The 27,696-nt window shown below is 36.4% G+C and overlaps 1 long non-coding RNA gene across 1 annotated transcript; it reads right to left on the bottom strand.

Annotated features, from left to right (window-relative positions):
• Positions 1–1,654: 1,654 nt before the first annotated feature.
• LOC121675987 lies at positions 1,655–10,910 on the bottom strand. Its single transcript, XR_006020323.1, has 3 exons — positions 10,728–10,910; positions 9,253–9,308; positions 1,655–2,068 (listed from the first exon to the last, which is right to left on the bottom strand). It is a non-coding gene; the product is annotated as an uncharacterized LOC121675987 (long non-coding RNA).
• Between the last annotated feature and the right edge of the window lie 16,786 nt (positions 10,911–27,696).

Here is a 27,696-nt window from a genome sequence, read left to right as displayed (position 1 = left end):
TGGATCTAGGTTTTGGAGGGACACAGTTGGAATTTAAATAAAAATGTTCTCTTGTTCCATGCTGTTTGAGGATGCAAGCTCTCACTGAACATAAGAGAACCCCATCTTTCACAAATGTTTTTAGGAGGTTTGCTGCATATTCCTGAATTCAACACCAGCAAATTTTAATGTAACCTTTCTTTACTGAATAATACGTTTAAGTATTTCTACAATGACATGGAGTGTAAGGTTAAAAAAAAAAATAGAAAAATCTCATTATTTCTACTTGTATAAAAACATCTTTTGCTGAAGAGTTACATTTTAGGAGATAAATTCTGCAATGATACATTCACCATTACATCAGTTCAAGTCTCAAAACCCTGCAGGAGGGCATTACAACATCACATGGACTACATGCTAGAGCTCCAAAAGGTAAAAAAATATGATGAAGCAAATGCAAACCAGTTCCATTTGTGTGTGTGGAGGGCTGCTCAAAATATTTCACAGAGACATAAATGTACAGTCTCCTCTGGGCTTTTTCTGTCACTCTTTCTGTCCCTTGCACTTGCTTCAAACTGCACACTCCAGCTTCAAAAGGAAAGCTCCTGTCACATGAGAAGAAAACAGCATTTCTTAGTCCATTCAGCTCATCTCTTCATCCCACATTGTTTTACTTCAGATCATACTGAATTTACAGGCAGTTACCCACATTTGCAATGTGCCAGAGCAGACACTCAGGCTGAAGACAGGCTCATGTATGTGCATATGTACATACAAAGATAACTGGATCTGATCTCCACTGTCCATCCAGCTGCCGTTTGGTGTCACACAAATCACTCCAGGGATACACAAAAACAACAGCAGACATCCATGCACCACCCGAACCTCCTCTGTACCTGCCTGACACCGACTACTTGCACAAAATCCAGCTACACAGAAATAATGTTGTATGTGTGTCTAACTTTGCAAATTTCATTTTAATAATAGAGACAAGAATGGGGATTTAAACTTTTTTAAGTCTTACTCTTTTCTACTTGTTGTCATGGATACTACATCTTCTTTTTCTCTTTTCTCTCTTTCATCATATTTGACTTTTCTCTGTTGGTGTCCATGGTGACACCCTGCTATCAGTACACACTGCATGTCCCAACTTCCACATTTTTAAAATGGGCTCAGGTATTTTAAGAAGTTTCCCCTATGTGACAGATACTATTGTATGTTAATCTCTCTTTACTAACAAGAAATTAAAAAAAAAAAAAATTCTGTGTACTTATGAGATATTTTCAGTTTTATTCACTTGGATAAACTCATGATCTGCAACATCTTCTTTTCAGGATGGCCTCTGGGGACAGCTGCCATACATTCAATCCATCACACAGGAAAATGAGGATGCAGAGCAATCAGGCAACTGTTTATGCATCAAAATATAATTGGCTGAATTTACAGAGATGCAGAGCTTCAGAAGTAAAGAGCATAAGCAAGGAGGCAGTGCAAGAAATCTCATAATCTGAGAACATTTCAAAAATACACTTTTCCTCTTGTAACTCACAGTTGCTCTCAAATGATATACCAATATACATCTTGAGGGGAAAAAAAAAAAACTCCCTAAAATCCCAAAACAAGCACCAAACCCAAAGATCACAACACTAAAAGGATGCACATGGTATCCTTATTTTATTACTTGCGCATTTAATAGACTTCATTTTCAGAGAATCCAGCAAATACAATCATTGGTGGGTCAATCTACCAGTTAGAATTGGCTTGAAGATGCTTTTTGCACATCTCTCTGTTTGTAAAGGCAAACTTTGTAGTAATGAGTTGTGGTTTTAAACATGCAGGGTCATACTGGTCTTGTGGCTTACTATAAGGACCAGGCAGGTTTGGTTTATAAGACAGAGAAAACAAACAAACAAAGAAACAAAAGGTCTTCTGATATGATTCTGTAAACTGTGGGCAAATTCCTGGCTCTGATGAGTCAGTGGCAAAACTTCCAATAGCTTCAATAAGGCTGGGCTCCCAAATGGCACTCTGAATTTTCACAGGCAGTGAAGTGTAACCTGGGCATGCAAACTTCAGCCCCAGAGAAGCTCTGGAAAACAAAGAAGTGAATCACTGTGTTGGAATTCGCCAGGCAGCAGCTGTCAAACATTCCCATGAATATTTGGTGGTAGGAATCCTGGCATACTGCTTCAGTCAACACAAATAAGTAATTCTGATCTGTCTTGGTGTGATAAAGTAACCCCCCCCCAAAAGATGCTTACAGCTGCATGAAATCACATTTGTCAGGGCACAAGTGTAGGAATTTTTAAGTTTATGGCATTCACAATAATTATTGCCTAGTGCCATAAATTGTAGAAATTCAGCCACAGACACTGTAAATCAGATTTGCTAGTTTTTCCCTGAGATGCAATCCAGAAACTATTCCTCTGATTTCCCTCACTTGTTTTCCCATCTTCCCAGGAGAGAACTATTCTAACTTGCTTGCTCAGTAAACTGAGATCTGAAAACTGGCTGCTAATTACCCTGTGTTTCAATTCTCAACTAGTGATCTGGGAAATCAAGTCCTGGTCTCTTATGTACAGTAAGACCAATAAGCTACCACCTAGACTGCTGAGACATGATGTCAGTATTGGCTATTCTATAGTGCATCCCCCCTCTGGTTTACCTCTAAATTGTAATGATAATGTGCTCTTAAATTATTCAGACTGTTCAAATTTACCCTATTCTGAAAAAAAAGTAAAAAGGAATGTGAACCTGGTAGCTATAGATAACTGATCCCTGTAGAGTTTCCAGATATAAAAAAGGGCAGAGTTATTTCAAAGTGTGTTTTACAGGTGATGTGTTTTCAGCTTTTAGAAAGACAACAAGCATGAATGATGGCTGTTTCCCCGTTTAAAATCAATAATAAAAGAAAAAAGCATTGAACAGATAATCTATATGGAAAGATTGGGGTTTTTTCTCATATGGGATGGTTGTTACAGGTCTGTTGAATGCAATAGAGTTCAGCAAACTCACACAAATAGCAACTCAGACACTCTTCCATTATGTGTGTCCTCACTAATTCGTGTCTAGCAAATGATGAAGAACTGAGAAGAGAAAAAACTTAATAATTTCTTGTTTGATTTTAGATTTCTATAGTTAATGAATAATAAGTCTTTATATGTACTTACAAACCTGATAGTTCTAGGAGGGCATTTTTGCAGCCCAGAGAAATAGGTAACCAAAGTTAATTTCCATCTTGAATTACCTGCTGGGTTTTACAGAAGAAAAAAAAAAAAAGAGAGAGAAAAAAACACTTGCAAGGCAATACAAAATAGCTCCCAAATGGCTGGATTGGAATTAAAATTACAACAGACCTGATTTAACCAGGTTAAAAATTAAATACTGTTACTGGCAAGCAAAATTTGCAAAGGATTGTAAACTCATGGACCAAAAAGGCAGGCTCATCCATTTTTAGTTCCATAGTTTATGATATTGTCTTGATTTTTAAGGCGTTTTCTGACATTGCTCAATTCCATTATGATGCTTCATAACTATAATCCTTTATTTGTGGTCTCTGTGTCTACTCTAATGCTAAAACCTTAAGCCTCCCTAACACTAAGGTCATTATCTGATCTTTCCAGTTTATCCTCTCTGAAATATTAACCTTATCCAGGGATCTCTTAAAGGGCCACACATACGTTTAGGGCCATGATAGCCCTGAATGAAAACAAATGCAGTCCTTTGCTGATGGTGTTCTTGTGGTGGCAAAGCCATTGCATGCTATGGTAATACTGTTATGTACCTGAATCCCTGCTAATTTAAATTTTGGGCATAAACATACCACCCAAAGACCTAGAACAGCAAGTTGATTAAATCAGCTAAGTAAAACTTCCCACAGACTACAAAATGCTTGATTTCTGTAGTTTTCTGTGTGTGATCCTGCACCTGAGGAGGAACAACCCCAGGCACCAGCACAGGCTCAGGGCTGACCTTGTGGGGAGCAGCTCGGCAGAAAAGGTCCTGGGGGTGCTGGTGGACAACAAGCTGTCCATGAGCCAGAAGGGTGCCCCTGGGGCAAAGAAGGCCAGTGGGATCGTGGGGAGCTTTAGGAAGAGAATTGCCAGCAGGTCAAGGGAGGTGATCCTGCCCCTCTACTCAGCCCTGGTGAGGCACATCTGGAGTGCTGTGTCCAATTCTGGGCTCCTCAGGGCAAGAGAGACATGGAGCTCCTGGAGCAGGTTCAGTGGAGGGCTAGGAAGGTGACCAGAGAACTTGAGCACCTCCCTTATGAGAAAAGGCTGGAGGAACTGGGCCTGCTTCTCCTGAAGAGAAGACTGAGAGGAGACCTCATCAATATATATGAGTATTTGAAGGGCAGGTGTCAAGAAGATGGATCCAGGCTCTTTTTGGTGCGCTGAGTAACAGGACAAAATGGAACAGGGACAAACTAATGCACAAGGAGGTTCCATCTGAATGATGATGAGAACTTCAGTACAGTGAGGGTGACTGGGGAACAGATTGCCCAAAGAAGTTGTGGAATCTCCCTCATTGCAGATATTCAAAAGCTGTACAGACACAATCCTGAGTTATCTGCTCTGAGTGACACTTATTGGATCAGATGACCTCATGGTCCCTTTCAAGCCTATCCATTCTGTGATTCTGTGATCATTGAAGGTGGCCCAAACCTGCCTGGGGAGGATGTTATCTTTGCTTCTGGTTATGAGAACTTGAAGAGACAATCAGCTCTAAGTAACTTACACTCATTAGGACTCCAGAAAGATAAAAATAAATTTGCCTGTTTACTTCCTTAATATTACAATCCCAGGCAATTCCACTGTGTTGTAAATCAAGTGAGCTGAGCAGATGACCAGCTTGGCTGAGCAGAGAAGGAACATCCTGTGATGCTCAAGAGGAAAAAGAAATTGTACCATCTTTGGAAGCAAGGTCAGGATTTGCAGACAGAGCACAGAGCTGAGGTGCATTTGTGCAGGAAGAAGACACAGAAGGCTTAAGCTTAATTAGACTTGAAATTGGCCAGTGATGTTTGAGACAACAACAATTATTTTTTAAGTATGCAAATAAGAAGAGGTCTAAAGACATCAATATATGTTGTATTCTACTTTCTTTTAAAGAACTACTGGAAGGGAGATGTACCAGGCTCTAGGTACCCTAATACACCATAAATATTGCAATTAATTCTCAGTAACATTAAAATAATCAATTCAGGCACATTTCTCCAGCATCCTAGAAGATCCTGGAAGACAAATGATTCTTTAAACAACCCAGTCGTGTCAATGATCTATTTGAAGACAGGATAAGTGCTACAGATCACTGCTTCCTGTTGTGGTTTATCCTCAATTGAGATATAAGCAGTGTATACGTCTGACAAGTAGGACAAAAAAAAAATATGATGGGAATTTGCATCAATGGGAATTTTCCAAGTTTTGGCAATTTTTTTCTTCTCATACAAGCTATTTTCAGTGACTGAGACCTCAGGAGATACGGGCATACCTGCGACACAAGTAAAGGCATAGTAAAGGTAGCCCAACTTAGTGTCATAAGCAGATCAGTACAAATCTTTTGGCTACTCTTTGTTTCCAATCCCCTTCCACTCACAAACACACACCCCCCCAAAATGCTCAGAAAGGCCCTATGCAGAAGCAACAAGAAAGATAATTCACTCTCCTCCAGTTCTTCTTCATGAAGAATTTCACCATCAATGCTCTCTGGTCAGTGGAGAAGGCTCTGTGAAACCACCAAGAGAGAAAAAAGTGCCATATCTGGGGCTCAGCAACTGGTTATGTTCCCCTGACAGAGTAGACGCAGATAATTTCTGGATCGTGTCTTGGCACCTACATGTTGTAACATCTCCAAGCACAAAATAAATTTTAGGTCACATATTTCCAATCAGCTTGCTAAACAGCTCTTCAGTAAAAACACCAGGTTCCTACTAAAACCACGTTTTAAAACAGAAATTGCTAGCTTTCCATGGATTCATTTTTAATTCATTAAAAGATTTTGCCAACAGAAATTTACAGTTATAATACCTCAGGGGACCTATTTTTCTTCTTCTCAATGTTTTCATTGTCTGTAGAGAGCTTCACTTCCATGCACATATTCCCCATGATCAACTATAATCACCAAATCTGTACGAGGACTGACAGATAGGTACCACAGGAGATATAACCCAACTTAAGACCATAATGGACAAGAGAATGGAAACACAATTGCTGAATTATAGTCCCAGAGAGCACCAAGGTAACTTTTCAAAGTGAAATATTTTGGGTTTAGATCTTTCATCGATATTTTTCTAGGGGGAAGAATATTTGCAGCAATATTTTAAAGATTTGTAGAGCAAAGAGCTGAAGAAATGGCTTTTAGCATAGCTGAGAAAGGGAGATTTTTTTTTTCCTGACACCTTTTTTTGTTTTCAGTTGTACCTTCTGGCAGTATTTTTCCTGTCCATGAGAGCAACCTCCAGGTTTCTTTTCCTCTTACTTCTTTTTGGAAGACAATTAACCAAAGCTAAACTCCCTGTAAGCTCTGGCTAGGTGGTGATTGCTGATATAAACTTACTATGGAATACCTCCAGTTGAGCATTACAGTGGTTCTGTTCTGCTTCCCAGGGAGACAGGCAACTGCTCTTTAACACAAAACTCGCTTAATTTTGGCTTGCAAGCTTGAATGAAGGAAGTTAGGGCATAAAGTGAATTCAGGAAAATGTGATGGAGCATAAAGAAAAGGAAGAAAAATCCTAAGCATTAACATGGAATTCTCATCAACACTCTTAAGGTAAATCTGTGAACTGTAAATTTGTGTACTGGAAGTGTAGGTTTGGAGATAGTTTGGAGCAGTCATCGTATCATCTAAAGCTTCAAAGTTCTCTTGTCTCTGTCTTGTTGAACTCCTGCCCAGTGGAGAAGATGCTTATATTCAAGCAGGACAGAAGTTAAAGATTTAATGTGCAACTGCTTTTAGAAAGTAATAAAGTCCTTCTCAAAGCATTAAGTGCGCAACAGAGTTGTAATAAATAAAAGAGCTTTCAGACTCACATCTCCAACTTCCTTGTATTTAAATCCCTATTGATGATGCCATAACTACCTCTATCTACTTAGACCTTCTTTTGGAGACTGTGTACTACTGCCACAGCTCTTAAAATTTCCAGATGAAGCCAGAGTTACCACAGCGCTCAATAATTCAGAGTTTATTCTCCAGTTGTGCTCATGGCCACAGGAGAATGCAACAGGATCTTAGACATTGCAATTTGCAGTCCTTACTTGGGCTAAACCCCTCTGATATTTCCACTTCCAACAATATTTATATTTTACTTGAATTCATTATGTATTTTTTGGTATTTCTGGAAGGTAAACCTTAGTATTAAAAATTACAAGGTAAAGAAACACATATTTATAAGAAACTTGAAATGGTGAATCCAAACAACATATAGGGACACTATAGGACTCAGTACTGGTCAAATGTTGAGGGGAAAAGTTAATATTGGACTGCAACCATGGGAAATGGGAACATTTTTATACTACTTAATAAGGAAAACAGCAATAGTTGCAAATTCACTAGGAAAGAAGGTAGGAAGCGAAACAGAATTTTCCCACACTAAGATCCGGTCAATTTTCCCCCGAGAACTAAAAGTATCCACTTCAGTGGAGACCTTTTCTTACTTAAATTTAAAATTTAGGTCTGAAAGTACATCTTGCAAAAGCCAAAAATCACTATTCTATCATGCATTTTGAGAGTTGACTAAACTTATATTAAACAATTTCTCCTTTCCTAAATGTTATGAAACAAGTGTTCTGAATTCATTACGTTCTTGGGCACAACCAAAAGTATGTGTGATTTAGATCATCCCCTTTCTCAGCTATTAAAGCAATTCAAGTACTCATATTTCCAGATTTTGGTGACAAAAATTATTTGGTTTGGTAAGCAATTTTCCCACAAATTTGTTCACTTTAATTGCTGGTCCTTGAATTTTCCTAATAAAGGTTTGGTCAGTGGCTTAGAAATACAGGCATTCATTCACACTTCTATTTAGAAAAGGACTTTCCTAGGGAAAGAAAAGATAGGGATATTCAGACTGGAAAACTCATCAGCAAAAAGCCTCCCAAGTCAGCATTTAATTATAAATTCCCTTATAAAATATGGTGTTCAGAAATTGATGGTTTTTCTGTGGCCCTAATTAGTTGAAATCTTGTAAAGAAAAGGTGCATATAGTGATTCTGTCTCCACACAGATTACCTGATTTTGTCAGCTGCTCTTAGTCTGCTGGGCTGAAGTAAGCTATAAACTAGAGCTCCTCCCAGTTACCTACTCCCTCAACAGAAAAAGACCTGCTTTTCCATTTAAAAGAAGGTTTATTGTTCTGCAGGTTTATTTATGGGCTGGGGACAGCAATTCTGCTGATATGTGTGTGTCCTTTCTCTAAGCCTACCTCTCTTAAATCACCTGAAGCCTGACAAACACATCCTTCCTGAGATACCATGAATAAGAACAATTCAGCTAAAATCCCACAGTCCTTCTCATTAAGGAGGGACATCTCCCCCTTCCTTCATACCTAGTCCTCTGTCCAGTGCTCTTAACACCTCTCAATTCCATCAATCTGCCATGGACAGACACCTCAGCTGATATCAAGCTGAAGGTTATTTTACTGTGTTCATCTCTTGGGAATTGGTATGATTCCTGAAGTATAACAAAAATGACAATTCAAATATAAAATCTCACTTAAAATCAAAAGTCATAAGTGGGGTTTGGGAGACTTATTGGTAACCTCGATTCAAGCATAATTATTCATACCTGTCACACTGCTTATCCAAATGCCAAATATCTGCAAGAATTCTAGACAGTGTATATTGCACCATAGTTTCTGAAAATAGAGGTTTTTTGGCTTTCCCATGGAAAAAAACAATGCTGCATTTCCTATTTTCCTGCTTTGTTTCCTTCCCTCCCCTCTACTTAGCCCTGATGCCCTGTCCTATTAAGGGCTTCTTCCAGCTGTATGCCAGCACAGACCATCTGTCTAATGATGATTTTATACATGGATTACTTCCAGCACAGGATTGCTGCCCACGATGGTCCCTCCCAGAACTCTCTTCGCCCTTTTTATGCCCCTGTACTTCATGTTTGTTTACACTGACCACACTCATGCTATTTGTGGCCACAGAGCAATAAAAATGTTCCACCAGCATTTATTAATCCATTGATAAATTATGTGACATCACTCTGCAAAACCCACATACTTTTCAAGCTCAGCTATTATGCTAATACATTACTGGTGCTTACTTGTGTTTCTATTCTCCTTCTTCCCCATGGGCAGCTGAGCCACTCAAGGAAATTCACTGCAATGCAAAAAGAAAACATAAGAAATCTACCTACTAGAAATGCTTCATTAGTATTTATTCATTGATTTCCTTTGCTTGAGAGAACAGCGAACTAGAAATATAATCGAGCTTTTTTAAAAAAGTTTAAATTGCACTTTACCCAAACTATTGCTTATGTGTTCCATCACCAATCTCTGCTACTGTTTGCCAGCAAAACAACTGCTCACTTTAAGGGACTTGTTCCAAGTGGGGTCTTGGGTATAAAAACCAAATATGAAAAATTATGCCATGAAGAACTTTGCTGTCAAAACAGATGGTGAAAGCAAAATGGATCTGAGGGAGCCTGAACGTAAAGTACAAAGTGACACTTGAATACTGGAACAGTCTTGGAGCCAATTTGACAATAAAACTAATTTAAAAAATTTTGAACTAAACGAAAATATTTTTTGCAAAGCATTGACCTAAAAAGAATCTTTAATTTGTTGATTAATTACATGGCTTCTTACTAGGCAGTAGGTGCCAACCACAGGAAAATAAACAAGTATTTCAAAGCATAGTAAAGGTTTAAAGTGTTCAAATAAATAACCAGTGTGCATATATATTCAATCAAATTGTTAAGTGTAAAAAGTTCAAAAATGCTTGAGTGATTTCTTAACTCGAAGCAATAAAACGTCCCTGGGACTTAGATGTAAAGTATACTGAATAACTTTAAGTTTCTGACTGAAGGGATATTTGAAGAAACTTAGTTTTAATTGACCTTAGTTTAACTTCTTAATGTATTTCTTGCTAAAAAAGCCAGAGCAGAGTTCTACTGAAAAAGAAATTTATTTCTGTATCACAGTTTAACTATTTTAATTTTTATACAATTTCTATTATTTTCTGTGTTAAAAGAATTCCTTTCAAATTTTATATTGAATTTCAATGATTTTAATACTGAATGTTTTGCTTATTCCCCATTTTCTTTTCCCCTGATAGGATTATTTGTTTTGAATTTGGCTTGAATTTTGTGAATTATTTAGCCATGGATCCTGAATTTTTCAGCAAACAATAATAAAACCAACCAAACCTAGATCATTTTACATTAACTATTCTCATCAGACACAAAAAATGAATTAGAAACAACTCAGATCAAGAAACTGGTGAGTTGCAGTAGAAGAAATACATTTATTAACCAGGACTAGATTAGCAAACCTGTCTCCTGGTGCACATTTCACATCTACTCTCATTCAAAAATTTTGTTATCATTTGTCCTAAATGATACATATTTCCCAAATTCTCGACTTTATAAATTACACTTAGCCCCTTTTAAAAAAAATTGAATACATTCTCTACATCTTCCCCTTCAGATCCACTGCAATGAGAAATTTTTCCCAAAGAAGGAAAAAGAAGCAACATGAAACATTTGTAGCAGTTACAAAACTGACTCTGTCTTCTTACGTTCTTTCACCGATTCTCTGCGTTTTCTGTGGGCTTCTTTTGTTTCCATTTGTAGTAGATAAAGACCATTTAAAAGATATAGTTATCTGTTTTGTCCATTCCACCCCCCGGGTATTTGCAGAGGCATCTACTCTAACCATGCTTTTCTCTTTTTTAGAATTTGTTAATTATGCAGGTGCACAAGTTCACATGAATTATCTTCTGGGGATTTTTTGGGGGTTTTTTTTCTCCTGAATAATAAGAGCTTCTGGCTGCATTAATTGCCCTACACAGAAAAGAGCCCTACTGTTCCCTACCAAAAGGAAGTGCACTGTGAATAAGCTCAGAAGCCTCTTACTCTGCCAGTGGAGACAGTAACACAAAATGGAGCCTCATTGCTTTGTAAAGCCTGGCTACGTTTTCTCATGAATTCCTCTGCCAGAAGATGAAGCCAAGCTTGCACTGTTGTGTCATTTAGCTTATATGTAAAAGGGTCTGGGAGCCCTTCAGTTGAAACTCTCTTCAAACCAGCAGATCACCATTCTTGCCATTTTAGCTTAAATAAATTAATGATTGTTGATTTCTCCCCCCACCCCCACCTTCTGCATATAAATTCGTTTTAATGTTGCTTGTTCTGAGAGTTTTATACCAGTTACTTTCTGGACAACATAAGTAAATTCTGGGTTTTCCTGACTGCAAAAATATATTTGCAATATAGATGTGTGTGTATCTACATATTCACATACAAAATCTGAGATAAGAAATAGATTGGTTTCCAACAGTCTCTATACCATAACAGTTCTACCACAATGCCTGCAGTTAGGAAGCCTGAGGTTGCAGCAACTTCAAGACAACTGTGTTGTTTTTTGCTTGTTTTTGTCAGATTTGCAAGCACTTTAAAGGTGTGCAGGGTTTATAAGCCCAGCTTTCAGTGCCTTCCTTGCATCTGGAAATTTAATTGCCACAACCTTAAAAATTTTTTTTACAGTATTCAGTCACAACTATTTCTCAAGACTGTTTGCTCTTTAATTTCACAGAAATATATTGAACTGTGTTTTCCTACTAAATATATAGTGGGTAAAATGTCAGTAAAGCAATAAACAATCTAGAAAGGAGTAACAGAAAATGTCAAAATCCCATTGGAAGTCTTAGAATTGCACAGCACATGAGTAGATGCAGGCTGCTATTAAAACTCAAACAATTACATTGAAGCTCAGCAGCCCATGATCATAATAAAATCTTCTGATTTTTAATTCATTAGTAGAAAATGTCTAGGTATTGCTAAAATTAAATCACATTCTACCTTCTTTATGTTTATATATTTCTACTATTTATTATCTTTATATAATTTTCTCCATTTTTAAAGTGCATCAAAATATTATTACTCATACCCTACCAAAGTTCAAACTCTGAATATGATTCTCAAACATATTTCTATCTAAACTAAAAAGGAAAAAAAAATTGTTTTCAGTGAAATCAGCCCATATACTCATCAAACGTTGCAGCTGTAATTACAATTTTGTTCCCCACCATTACTGTAAAAAAAGATTATTTACTGCTGTTGCTTGCCTCAAGCATCTGATCAGAAATTAATTTTTTCCTTATCAGATTCTCCAGACAACAAACTTTTTTCTGAGGAAATATCAGTTCTTTAAATTAAAGTTTATTGTCTTATAAACCTGCATAATAAATACTTTGCTGATTGTTCTTACAGAGCACAGATTTTATTGGCTGCATTCATAGAATTGAAATACATCTGCAATAGGTGCTTAAGTACAGCTAAGACATATCCTGAAAGGTTTTGTCTGTGTTTACTTTATATAAATTTATTTCCTCTAGAAAATAACCTGTTAACACCACAGCAAATTATTACAGGTGGAGATTTAATGGAAGTTGCATAATGAAAAAGGAAATATTCCTGGTTTATCCAGGAAAAAATGGAAATTGCCAGATAAGTATTTGTTTCTCCATCTATTAATAGTACATATTTCTTAGTAATTAATATAGGAATGTATCTAGGCACTTTGCATGCAAAACTATGAAGAAATATGTTGTAATTTTAGATATTATGCTGCTGGGCTGAAAGGAGGAAAAATGACCGTTTTTTCCACCCATTGTGGAATATAAAGGTGAGTGGGAGGAGAAAAAATCTAAAAGGTGGATGTTCATGCTGTTTGTCTGCATTTGTCTCACCCATTGTACTCTGCCATTTGTACAGTTCCGACCAATATTTTCTAAAATGCATTTTTCAAAGAGTTGAATAGACAGTTTCTTAACAAGTTCATTACAAAATACTTTCTTGAAATATTAGAAATAATATTTTCAATTAATAGGAATTTCTGATTCCAGTAGAAGTTAATGAACAAAAAATTACGAAAACTGAGGAAAAAACCCTATTTTTTAGGAAGGGGGACATATGGCACATACAGTACTTTCTAAATGAAAAATACAGAGAAGATTAAGGCATTTTAAGATGTATGTCTCGCAACACTCCATTCCACCACACCCCAAAAATGTCTTTTATATTCTACCTATAAATATGTATAAAAATCTTGTGCAGCAGGCTGGTACAATGGTTTCATTTTAAAGCATCTGGATTATGACCTTTATGACTTAAAAACCAGACTGCAACACCAGGTAAAATTATTAAAATGTGATACAGCTCTGACAAGGTGTTTCTTTAAGCACCATGATAGGAGTCACACGCCAATAGAGGTGCCTAAGTCTAGCATGAGGCATCACAATTCTTTGCTATGACTTAGTAAAGTGACTTAATGACTTTCAGAATTAGATCTGCTCATTTGCTAGTCTAAATCACGTTGAAAATATCTAGGATTTCTGACCAAAAATTCCTGTTGCAAAGCAAGTCTGCTGTATATGGAAAAATGTCCCAACATATTGTGTCAACCATAACAGATTTCCTTTTGTGAAGGCATCCACTGCTTTTCTTAAAATCAGCCTCCTGTCTCTCAGTTTTCATTTGCAGATTGGGAGCAGAAAGTCAAGCACAGACTGATACATAGGTCCATTTCCATAAACACTGAAGTGAACACTAAATTGATCTTTTTTCCCCTTTTCATTCAAGAGAAAAGGATTGTCATAGTAAAACCTGGAAGTTTTAGAAAGGACAAGTCAATGTAGTATAGCTATGAATCCATAGAGATGTAACATTTCTCTGAGTATGAGTGACTTTTTTTGTTTGAAAGCTTGCTTAAATACAGCAAGAGAGTCCAATTAAATTTGGTACCTTTGGGACTGGAAAAGGATCAGAAATCCCAGTAAAGTTTAGCAGAGTTGAAACAAGGACATGCAGTCAGGTATGGGCTATATGGGTTTTTAGTACTTTTAGCTAAGCCTGAAAGATTGAGTGCACATAAAAACCTAAAGAACAGAAAAAAAGGAGATGTCCCAACTGTGTGATCTTACAGTGCCTAGGTGGCATAAAGTGCCAGTAATATGGAAAATAGGAGCCATGCAGAGAAAATAGGAGGAAGGCACTATGGTGATGACCACAGTGCCAAGTTTTATTTCACATTTATACACCAAATTAGCACTGCAGGCTCTCCCTGTTCACTAAGGGCCAAACCAAGACAGTTCATTGTACACACTTAAGCAAATGGAAGTCCCTTTTGTTCATTATAGAGTGAATTTGCATAGTGACCAAGTTCAAAACTTGATAAAGAATTATAGTCATTTAAAAGGTTCTCAACATACAGCCACTCAGTTTCCACAGATATACAATTTATTGCACAAGGAGCAGCATTCTCAAAAGAATTAATAATTTTTGCCATGTGAAAAATGGAAATAGTAAAAATAATCATTATGCTGCAGAATGACACAGAAAAGAGATCAATTCCAGCTTTGAAAAACCCACTGCTGAACTATTAGTTATATCAATTGTCATTTCCACCCTTCCTGGAATAAATAGCGAAGAAAAAAAAATATCAAGGTGTGTTTCTCTCTAACAGCATATTCACATACATGTGAAGTGAAGGAAAAGAATGGCTCGAGATCCCTTGTTCCAAAGACAAGTTCACTTGAATCGGCTGTTCACTGTGGTAATGTTGCACTAGAAATAACAGCTGGGCATCCATGTTTAATTTATAAAAAATCTAATTCATAATGTGTAAACCAAACAAAAATAGGGACCAATGAAATGTGTCTACTGAATTTGCAGCTCGTATTTTGCTTTCAGGTCTCAAATATGAAACATTTCTCGGTCGAGTTTCCAGCTGGGCGCATTTCACAGATGAAGTGTAGCAAGAGATACAAAAGCTATTATATTCTAGAAATTCTGTATTTCTGGTTTCCAGCTCTAATTTGAGGGGCATCTTTGAATTAAATGCATTGTCATTTTACATGTATCAATCTGATGTCTTATTAGAGTGGTCCTGTACTTTTGGTGGGGGAGAGTCCCTTAGAGAATGTCAGCACCCTTCAATGCAGAAGAGCCAAATGACTGGATTCAAGATTTTCTGAGAGCACAAATCTAAGACATTGAGCTGACTTTCCAAAAGACTGTCCTTCCATTAAAAATCTGAACAGAAATCTCAGTTTTGATTAGATCTTTTTTTTCAGACATATTTTCCCCAGTCTGTATTTTTTCAGAAACAGAGGTTTTCATTGCATTCACCCTATCTTTGTTTTCTTGAAGTTACTTAATACAGAATTCAGTGTGTATGTGTGACATATTAACTTTTCTCAGTGTGCACTAATATATATTTTTAAAACAGAAACCACCTGTCATGAGAATTCCCCCTGTGCCTGGCTTATATTTGAGATTCTCTCCCAAACCTTCCTTGAGGACATTTATATTCTGATTATTCTGAATAATTCTGCAACTATAACTATTCCCATCCATTCCCTCAGGACATTAAGGATCTAGCTATTGCGAGATTGCTAGATACACATTGCACTCATTCTCCAAAAAGTTCTTTAAATAGCCAGGCATGGAAGCCTCAAACCCTAATTTAGCTCTTCCTTCCAGGGGCAGTGGGCCAGTGCTTGGGAGTAGTGACCCAGCTCCACACAGAGACATGTGAGTGACCAAAATCGCAAGATAAATGTTCAGAGTCATTAATAGCAGGAAAACTACACCAAAAATTGCTGCTGCTCCATCCCACCATCAAGGTAATGGGCTTTGAAATGACACATTTCTCCTACTCCATATGGAGAAACCTCCCACTCCAGGACAAGCACAGCCCTCGTGTGAACTTGCATGTAAATAGTAGGATTTTACACTGAAATGAGGAGACATTCTGCAATAAAAGGAAGACAGAAGAAGAAAGAGGAGCGGATTGTTAACATTTCATTGTCATTTGCCATCTGGCTGAATCTAACAAAGAAGGTTTTAACACAAATCCAAATGTCTAAATTTAGTCAGTAAAAGACAAAACTGAAGACCTCTTCAGCACTGCAACCAACCTCTCACAGTTGCTCATGACAGAAGAAACAAACTTCCATTTCTTGCTGCCAGAGAAGGCAGTAAAAATTGATCATTCCTAAAGTTTGGTAATAGACTGCATATAAATGTTTCCTTTATTTGAAACCAAAAAATATAAAATGGTTTTATAAAGATAAAAGGGACATAAGAGGAAAGTTTAGAAGTGTCCTTTTTAAACCTTTTTTTCAGTTTAAACTTGTGGAAGTATTTTCCATGTTTAGACACTTTATGCTGGCAAAAATGTACCAAAAGGAAAGCAGCATAGGAAAAAGAGTCAGATTTTTTTTTCTCCAACATTTTACTGCAATAGCTTTAGGAAACAGCAAATAAAAACTCTTAGAAAGAAATAAACTCTCTGAATCATGTGTGTCTGTCCTGTTGCAAGAAACCATGCAACGTATTATTCATGAACTTGAAAAGATCCATCTTCAGCTATTTTGAGTGTTTTGCTGTCTCTGTTTCTCTTTTCAACACTTAACAGCTTTGCTCTGGAAGTAGCACTTTCACTTTTAAATTTTGACACCTTACAGTGTAGTTTTTTAAATGTGAAAAGTACAGTTTATCTAAATTTCCTTGTCACTTTAAGCAGAAAGATACTGAGAATTAATCTAAAGGTGTTGGAAGCTGGGGGCTGGAGGCACCATTTCTTCAAAGTTTGGGATTTTGTCATGAGAAAAAATAGAATTCTTTCAGCATCCATATTCTAAAGGGAGATTTTTTTTTTTCCTCCCATTAAAAAAGAAAAAAAAAAAGAAGAGTAGTATTTAGGACTGTCCTAGCAATGAATTATTCTCTCTAATCTGCAGAAATACAGACAGCTTACCAGAAGTGGGATGTCAGGAATTGTATCTCTAATACATTGAAGCAAGATAACCTACTACACAAAACAACACTGCTGTTGAAGTAGCACTGCTAGAGATAGGAAATAGGTATCTCCCATTATTAAAAAAAAAAAATAGAAGAAGAAATGTTATGCCTGCCAACAGAGGCATCAGCAGTCATTTCAGTATACTGGTGCATGCTCTGGGAGTTAAAATTTAAAAATACATCCTTGGAATCAAACTTTACCACTCTTTAACCAGGATGGGAGAAGGCTCGTTTTAAATTGATCTTTGTGCCAAGCAAGCTTGTAAATACACACTTGAAAGGAAATGTCCTTCATAGAGAAAAACACATGGAAGTGCACTATGCACCAGTAATTAACAGGCAATGGTAAACCCCTATTACCACCCACAACAAATTATACCATAGTTTAAGTCCTATACTTCAACAAGATTTGTGATCAGACCACGTGAAAAGGTAAGAGAAGTTCATGAACTGTCGAGCTGTCAATATATCCTGTAACCAACAGTGTTTTCCTGCGTAAAAATACAACAGAGGTTTTACTGAAAAGGACTGGGTTATCCCAAGGAGCAACCTACAAATGCATAATCAATTGCTCATTGACTTCAATAGTGCGTGGAATGAGGTATTAAGAGGAAAATTAGAGAGACATCATAAAGGGACTAAAGTGTTCCTTCCTTTTTCACAAGACTGTTACAGACTGAGGAAAAACTAAGTCAGTAATGGCTTTGAAACAAACCTGTCTAGAGTTTCAAGAGAGCTTCCTCAAAAAAAGCCTCTGGCTTAAGATCACAAACCCCATGCACTAACTGAAAAATCATTTAATAAAAAGGTTTTTCACTCTAAAAGGAGAGAAGGTATTGAAAAACTGCTCAGGACCTTTCTGAATCCTTCCAGTCTCAAACAACAATAAGCGCAGCAAAGCCATATCAACTGATCTTTGTGACAGCAGAAAGAATTAAGTACAAACAAAGATTGTGTTAAGGACAGAAAGCCCAGCTTCAGAAGCACCTTGAGAGTGAAGGCAGACTGTGTGCATGAACTTCTGACAAAGTACAAAAGAAAGTCTTGATTCGAACCAACCTGCATCTAGAAAAAACTGGGTGCATGCATGAAAAATAGAAAATTTTAGCTCATCCTTTCTTGTCTTTGTAGTTGAGCACAAAACCTCAGAAGAAGGGACTATGATTTAGGCATTTTCAAACAGGAATTGGAGTAAAAATGGTGGTACAAAGAAAGGTTGTGTGTCTTACACACAGCTGTTTAAAGAAAGAATCAAACAGAAAACGTTGCTGAAATTCAGCCTTTCGTTTTCTTCTGGGAGCAGATCACCGAAGAGAGAAAAGCTGCAGAATGTTTTAAGTTTGCTTCAGCAAAAAGAAAAAGGAACAACTAACCACAGCCACTGAACACAGTATCAGAAGACTGTTAGAAAACATACAAGATCCTTTGGCACTCTTTTGATTCCCTTAGCTTATGGAGCATTTTTTATTTATGCAATTATCTCTGACAACCACCAGAAGTTAAAATACTAATAATTTTGCATTAATGTATTACCACTAGGGGTAATTTGAACATGTCATAAGACTGTCTTCTAGAATATATTTGAATTTTAGAAGTGGCACCATAATCAATATTTTATTGCTCTTTTTTGCTTAGCACTGGACAAAAAAATAAAGAGAAACCTCACTGTAGCTGAAAAAGTTTTCAAACGTATTCTGCTTCATATTTTTATTTTTGATCAACTATACTCTTAATACACTTTACCTGGGGTTAATTTCATCTGCACAAACATTTGACCCATAAGTCTTGTTTATCAGAATGAAAATTCCATAAATCTGTTTTAACAAAGACAATACTTAGAACAAACTTGTTTGGTCTACATAGATGTATCTCAAAAATATACATTTCATCTGTGATCATTGCATTTTTTGGAAAGTCTGAGTGCCTGAAAAGCTGAAAGTTTCCTTGTGTTACGTACAAGAACCTCTGAGAATGTAAAGAGTTTTCTTGGCAACTATAAATTTTATCCAAAAATTGAATCAAAATTGTTATTTTTTTTTATTCAAGTGATAAAAAAAATCAAAACACGATAGACTCTAGAGAGCAGTCAGATATCCCAAAGTCTATATTCAACACCATTGATGGTGAGCTCCATCTAGACACTCTCCTAAGAGCAACAGTGAGCTGATTGAACATCACATCCACTCAGATCTGCAGAGCAGTTCTGAGACAGCAAATCTGAGAAGCATCAGTCCTGAAGCCTTGAAAAATCAGTTCAAAATTAACAGCCTGATACTGGCAGCAACAGCACTCTATTGCTGGATTAACAATAACATTTTGTCAGATCAAAGTGTTTTGTGGACAGATTTTTTCACCACCAAGTCATAATCGTTCCACTGATACTTAAGGTTTAAAAATTCCTCTTTCTAATTACTACAAGTATATGCTACAGTATATTTCTAAAGTAGCCAGATCCCAGTTAACATTGATATTTGAAAAATATGCTTCCTCTGCTGAATTCTGTTGTTTGACCTCATTCCTGGAACAGTGTGCATGTGCTAATAACATTTTCACTGTAAACAGACACCAGGAACTGCCAGGGAATTTAGCAAACAATAAATGAGGTCGAATATCCTATGTTATTTCAGGTTTATCCAGGGTCATAGAGATCACTGTACCTGTACTTCCATAACACAGCAATTATTTTATTTTCCACTTAGGGATGAGTCAGGGTTCTAATTCTTACCCTTCCAAAACCTGCATTTTGAAGAAATTAGCACCACAAGCAGGTAATGAAGTCTACATACTACATATCAGTAACTGTATCTACCTGGAAGTGAGAGCAGACACTTTTTAGGAGCTTCCCAATGACAGTGCAGCTCTGCATAATTCCAGCAGAAAACTGTGCCTTCAAGGCACTAATGGTCCTGTCAGTAAGACAGGAAAAAAATTTAAACTCTGCTATAGCTAGAAGATGTAAAAGAAGACTGTAGGAAAAAAAAAAAAAAGCCCCTTACCTGAGAATGAAAATGTGAAAGTTTTATGCCAAGTATATTTATATAAAGGGTGATATTGCTAGTCTATAGTAGTAAGCAATAGCTGATGTTTTTTTCAAGAGCTTTAGGACTAAAAAAGCCTGAAGCAACATTAAAACCAAAGCTGTTTAAGAGTAGTGTGCTTAAGAAAAAAACAGGAATACATGAAGGTTTAGTTTTTACCAAACTTTAATAAAAGTGAGCACATTAAATGACTGCTAGGTGCAATCTGCTGATCCAGAACCAGATGCAGAGTGTATTGGAGTTTCCTGTCAAGTTAATGGGCTGCAGAGAAGACCCATGGGAGGTATGGCCTGCAGCGTTGACATTTTCTGTCCACTGAATGCCACAAGTATCTACTGTATGTTCTATTCTTTGAATCCATTTTCCATGCTTATCTTCCTCTTTGCCTCTATTATAAAATACATTTAGGAATCTTCGTATTAAGACTCATACTGAGAACCATGCACCTTCCCCATATCCTGGCTAAACATCAGATTTACAGTGGCAACAGAGTCACTTCTCACCCACAGAGTCACACATCCCATGAGAAACTCCAGAGCTTTACTGAAATTCTGTAGAGACCGCTGGGCTTGTGCTTCATGACTTAAAATACAGTTTCAAGAGAAAAAAGTGTGTTTGCTTGCAGCAAAGTAGACATCTTCCAAAAGATTAAACTTTGTTTATTTGAGTCCCTTCAGGGACTTTGCAAATAACTGGCCTTTCAGTTTCCCAGCAAAGCTGAAATATTGGATCCACCCAGATATTGGACAGTGGAGTCTATCTAGCGTTCAACTCACAGACTCCACCATAAAAGGTGTGTTAAGTGAAATTCTTTTCAGATGCATGGTCAAAATTTCTGAGGATTCCTGAATTTTAGATTGAAGAAGGAAAAGAAAATGTCGGTTTGTGGAATACCTTTTAACAGGGGTCCCATTTTTTTCTGCTTGAACACCTTAGTAGACCTGCCTTTCCTGGGAAATGCCAAATATTTCCCCTGCATATCAACAGCGTCCTGGAGAATTTCTGTAGTGCCTTCCAAGCTTTATTTCTGTGGAGTAGATCCCTTCTAAAGACACAAGATATCTCAAGGGTCACTAATCCAAACCAGATTGTGGTTGTCTTTATCATTCAGAGTGTGGGCAGTGGGCAGAGATATTTCATCACATGGATGCTGATGATTGGCTGACATTTGGGAAGTGCCTGTGGGTAGGAGAAATTTAGTATTAAACATCCATGGCATGGCTTAAGAGAGGTTTATATGAGTCAGTACACTTTGATCTGTAAATATCTGGACCTTTGTCTTTAGGACATTCCTTTCTGAATGAATAAGTTGCCAACATTTTGATCTAAGAATTGTTTAAATTGTCTTGTGTAGTCACACTAACGAAGAAATGTTTGCATAGTGATAATATGGAAATGTGCCATTTTGCTATAGAGAGCTATAGTTATATTTGCTAGCCTAGTAGGTAGCAGGACACAGCAACACTTTAAGCATATTCCTCATCCTTGCAATATGACTGTCGCTTTTGGGGTGAGGGTTTGGTTTTGGGGGATTTTCTTGAGGGCTGTGTTTGGCTTCTTTGTTTTCTATTTCTATAACTGTCCCAGTCACTCTTACAAAAAACAAGGCAGAAATGCAAAACAAACAAATAATACCTTCTACCAATAACTTGCAAAAGGCAACTCAGCTCCAGAAGCCGTAGAAGATGACACCTCTACCTGTGTGACCTGTGGATGATTTTTAGTGGTACCTCCTCTGCCACCATGTTGTTTTTTCATTATAATGATCTCTTCCTTCAAGATCTTTCCTGCTGCATCATTCTACTTTCACTCTCTCTGCGTGCTTCCACACTACCAAAATGCTGACTAACAAAGTTGACTCCTGTTATAAATCACTGCAACCTAAGTTATTTCTATAAATATAGATAAGACCTAATTTGTTAAAAACTTGAATTTCCACAAGCATGTGTCAATTTTGACAAGGACTGCAAGAAAAGTTAGAATTTCTGGCTAAAATCAAGGCAGAAAATTACTGTTTCCATATCATCCATGGGAGTTCATGCATATCTAGTTATCTTGCAGGATCTGCTGCTGTTTTTTTCACGTTTTTAAAATTTCTATCTTGATGTAGAATAGAAAAAGCTTACTAAACCTTCATATCATTGGTGTCAACTACAGAGAATGGAGAACACTCCCTGCCTTAAATTAGCATGTTTGTAGAAACCCAAAGTTTTGCAAATTTAAATAGCAATATGTGAATTTATGCTCATGTTGCTTTACTCCTTAGTAATACAGGCAGAATTTTACTAAGTAGCTTTGGAACGATGTAAAACATTCATGTATAATTTATTCAACTGTTTATGAGGAAAGCCTGATGGTAAAATAATTTTGAATAAATATTTTACTCATTGATTCAGCTAATTTATAAATAACAAACTTGACTTGTTAATATTTTATTCAATGTGAAATGCCAAAATTCACTGGATACAATTTATGCAACACAATTCATATATATGTAATTGCATATCACCACTCCAGGATTCAAAAGACTATTTTTCTCTGCTGATATTGAATTAGTAATGAATTAATAATTAATATATCTTAGTTTTCTTTGTTTTATTTTTAACCAAATTGTGTTGGGTAGGAGCTTTCACCTTTGTAGTCACTTCTTACAAAGAAATTTCTTGTATGACTATAAAATCATGATTCCACAGTCAAAAATAATAGCAGCTTTGTCCAGACCTTACCCCTAACTCAGAGAACAGCAACTGGAAATGAAAAGTTAGCAAACTCTTAGCTAATGGTAAAAATGTACACAATTTTATAAACTATGAGCCAATGAAATGTAAAAATTAATTAAAAATTTAAAATATCAAGGAAAAAGGTCTGTCACTTGGTGTTGGGCCAATCAGGGATTTGAGTGTAGCAAAAACATGGCAAAGATGCAAACTTTCACCAAAATGAGAATAATCAAACTGCCAAAAATAACACAGGAGAAACAAGTGTTAAGCAAACACTTTCTGTATTTGGATGTCTGATATACCCTCATTCCACAAGCTCAGAAAATATTTTCAATTGAAGATGGCTATAAAGCTTATGATATGGATAAACACTAACAAACCAAATGGAGAATAACTCCAACAGCTGAAGATATCTGATGTTATGAAGATTGTAAAATAAATATTGAGAAACTGTTGAAACCTATACCACTTAATGAATGTTAATATTGTGCCAACTTTCACAACAAAAAAATAAGATGATGCAATTCTCAGTAGAGGCTGAGACATTTTCAAAAGAAATACTTTCAGCAAAATAATTCACCATTCCATGTTTGGGAAGTTATTTTTTTAAAGCTTATATATATATATATGCTTATATATATGTGTGTGTGTGTGTGTATATATATATATATATATGTATATGACCTTCTGCATTTGATATAGTAATACCCAATATTTATTCATGTAAAAAATATAGAAAGATGCAACATCAGTAGAAGACACAAACTACAAACCACCAAATAACTGACTAATCCTCCAGTGTGGTTGAGTGGAGTGACAGGACAGCTTCCACACAGACTTCAAAGGGACTGAGACACGGTTTGTCACTGTTTAACATTTTCATGGATATACTGGGCAGTCAAACATTGTCTATACCAAAGAGAAATGTCATTCACTTCACTTGGTACACGACGTTTTTTGAGATCTTGTTAATCGAATGAGCTAAATATTGTAAGGAGCTTTTCAATATTATGGGAGCTTTTTAAAGCAAATAAAGATTTTAAAAAGTGATTTTTATGTTCATTTTGACAAGGTGCCTTGTCAAGAAGGTATCGTGGCCATTGGCAATGTGCTATTGAAACTTATCCACCAATTGTCTTTTGAAATCAGATTTTACCAAGCACTAACATTCACATTTTATTTTGAAAAAGACAGATTTTAACATCTGCAGGTATATCTTGCCTTAAAAGATGCCCTTGAGCCTGTATAGCCAATCTATAGACATAATATTGGATTAAAGCTTAAAATGTGAATTAAAAAAAAAAAATCAAATTCCTCTGTTCTGGGGAATTAAAACCTAGTTTAACTCAGACAGAGAGGAAACTGAACCTGGGCTTTACTGGTCTCCTAGAAGTATCCTCTCCTTTACTGAAGCAGTTCTGCAGAAATTTTAACTTAAATGTTGGCACAGAAAAAGAGTTCTAAAATACTGCAAGCTATTTGAAAATTAAATTGTCCTTCTACATTCATGCATATCTTAATAACATTCTTCATTTTGTATTCACGTTCGACTTCATCCTAATGCATAAGCATTAAAGCCTGAGCTGCCGTTCCAGCTCTGCTGTACACAGCTGGGTGCTGGATGTAGATCATAAAGAGGGGTTCCTGCCTCAAGGATGGAGAGGTCAAGACCTTTACCCTGCAAAGGCCCATTCAGAAGATTAGTTTCATTAGCTGTGAGAAGAGTGGCAACAACAGACAAGCCTGCCTAACTCATCCATCCCAAATTTTAGTTAAGGACGTGGTCCCAATGATCTCGGTGGAGCTGCTCACAGAATATTATAAATTTAAATGCCAGCATATGTATTTGAGAGATCAAGGTCACAGGCATTTTGTTTCTTCCCTTTTCCAGTGCACATGATTTATGTTTTTCCTAATGGTGCGTTGTCAGACAAGAACTGCTGCAAGATGAATTATTGTCCAAAGTGTTCGTCTGGTCCCCCAGGTGTGTGGTGTTCTGTGAAATGCTGGCTTGGGATAATTCAACAGTCCATCTCTTACTGGCTTGTTTCTACCCTGAAAAATGAATTTGCATTGCTGTACTTAGATATTGCTGCTACCCTTCCTCTCCCTGACCTTCTTTTATACATTAATGACCCAAATGGAAGGCAGGACACATGCAAAGAAACTTCTCTTCAGATGACAATTTTTGAATTTTAGTGTTATTTATGGCATGACACCATTTTGAATAATGTTTGAGTCCTAAGCCAAGCTCTGAGAGTTTTGCATAAAATCTGGTATTCCTGGATTTATTTCCCATCATATTTGCCAAATATGATATTATTGTACTTCAATTTTCTTTTTATTGTAATACTTTGCAAGCAAAAATTTGGGCAATAAAATACCTTTAGATTAAAAAGTTTTTAATAGTTTTATAAAGGCATCTATTATTAGCCTCATTAAATGTAAACCCTAGGAATTAATGTTTGACTTTTACCTTAACCTCAGATTATCATCAAGGTCCTGACATAAAGAGATTGCCAAGCTTTTTTTTTAAACTAATTGGTAACATTTACCTTCACTATAGAATTTTCTAAAAAAAGAGAAGTGTGTGGGAAAAGTGTAAAAAAGGGCAAGATACAACACAAAATATTTTGTGTTGTGACTGAGGCTTCTGCTCATGGAGTGCTACTTCATACCCAAATTTTTCATCTGCATGCAAAAGAGAGTATTTCTTCTAGTGAAAACAATTTGTGCTGTATCAAATAATTGTATGTGAAGTGAGTAACATCCATTTAGGGTTACAGCTGTAAATAGTAAACTGGAGTTTTGGAATTTCTGAGCAAAAAAGATTCCAGCTTAATGTTCCACTTCAGGGATTATGACAGTGAAATCCCAAACCATATGTTCATATTATGTTATTCTAATACAAGTTTCTGAACTGACTTTTACTATGCTACTTGTGTCTCATAAGAGATTCAAATACTGAAGTCTAAGAACCAGTGAGTAGATATCTGCCAATATGTATGCATGAATCTTTGAAATAATTATTAAAACTTATTTGATATCAGTGAATTGAAAGATCTGTCAGTATCTGCTGTTAGTTGGAGGTAAGAAAAAGCACAAAGAAAAATTATCCAAACTTTTTCATCAGCCTCTGAAACATGTGAAAATTTTGATTAGCAATTATTCACAGAGGTAAATTACTCAAGTGCTCCTTAAAATAAGCTGTCAACAGGAAAGGGATAGATATACTTGGCAGACTCATGAAATAGGGTTAAGACTTTAAATTAGGAGTGCAATTTATTATTCAGATTACTAAGGATGAAACAGTGCAAACAAAATCTCACAAAATTTGGCAGGGAAAGAAAAGAAACAATATAACTGTAGAAAAAAAAATCACATGAGATATTCTATCTTATTTGGTGATGGTACTTGCCTAATTAAAACAGAGAAAAATTCAGTCTTCTGTGGTCTTAATACAAGAAAGATAGAAATTTAGATGATCTACATTACTGGTATAAATATAGTGTAGTACTACAGTGATATGAATAAAATCACACATTCCTACACATACATAGTCTTTATACACTGACACAGAGTTAGGTGCATTGCAGATATATTACCTGGACAATTCTTCAGCACACGTAAGAAAAATTACCTTCATTACAGGACCTGGGCTCATTTATAAGGCTCTTAATTAGAGTGAAATCGCCAAACCATCCCTCCGAAAAATGAAGAAGTTCCTCTATTTGCAAAAAGATTTTTCTCTCATCAGCTTTCTCATGGTAAATATGGCCATGGAGTGCCACACCTGATTTCTACAGAACCATTTTTAGTGCAATTGTTGTGTTTTAATAAAAGCATGTTCTTCTGTCTGCTGCTCAGACTTTGTTTTTATTGTCACTGTTGCCATCCCTATTTCTTTGCCATTATTCTGAAGGGATACCAGCGTGGGGAAACCACACCATATTCACCTGTAAGCAACACAGGTCCCTTCTACAGCCTCCAGCTTATCCTTAGCTCAGGCAGCTCATCAAGGCAAACATATCAAGTCCAAAGTCTTTGTACTGCTTTCCACAGCCTATTGTACTCACAGGATAGCAGCAGGTGGTTTTCAGCAGGAGATTCAATACAGTAGAGACAGAAAGTGCTAGGGCCCACATATTCCACATCTTGGTTAGATTTTAAACAAAAAGAGGTTATTTCTTCTTTTCACTTCGGAATTTTATTAATTCTCTAGTAAGCAGCTCAAACTTTTAATAAAACTAAAATCACATATCAGCACAGCCATTTTTCATAGTAACTTCAGAGTCAACCTTTTCTGTAGCACAGAAAGCATTCACATATAAACACACCATGTTGTTTAATCCTATTTCTAAAGGTAGGATGGGAAATGAACAAACATTTCAAAACCAAAATAAATCTCTTACTTCCAATATCAGCAGCAATGTTAAAACACATTGATAATATTGCACAGGATGCACAGGCCAAAAAAAAGTATGCTTAAGGAAATAAAACTAAAGATAATTAAACTTTACTGAAAACCCCTTACCTCCAGCAAGTCAGCTAAATAATATATCTAAAATTATCTCTTGACCACTGTGCTCTGCAAAGAAGAAAGAATTATGAAGAACAAAGCAGAAACATACCTCCTGGTAATAAACTGTTACCATCTTGTCTTGATACATAGGTTCACCTCTGTCTGCTCTGTCACTATATCCAAAGTCTGGACAAGAAAAACATAAACCACAAGAGAACATTGCAGCTGAAGATATTTTACCTTACTTTGCATAAGGGGTGTTTATTAATATTGCTATTTACAGACAACAATGAATTATTTTTTAATTAATCATATAGTCAGAGTACTTTGGATTGGAAGGGACCCTAAAGATCATGTCATCCCAACTTCTCTGCCTGGGGCAGGGACACCTTGCACTAGA

Source organism: Corvus kubaryi, unplaced genomic scaffold, assembly GCF_017639235.1.
Source record: "Corvus kubaryi isolate FWS band 111438036 unplaced genomic scaffold, C.kubaryi_AGA036_p1.0 76, whole genome shotgun sequence".
In the NCBI taxonomy this organism is placed as follows: Eukaryota; Metazoa; Chordata; class Aves; order Passeriformes; family Corvidae; genus Corvus; species Corvus kubaryi.
The sequence above is the reverse complement of the archived record's forward strand: the minus strand, read 5'-3'. Positions and strand labels throughout refer to the sequence as shown.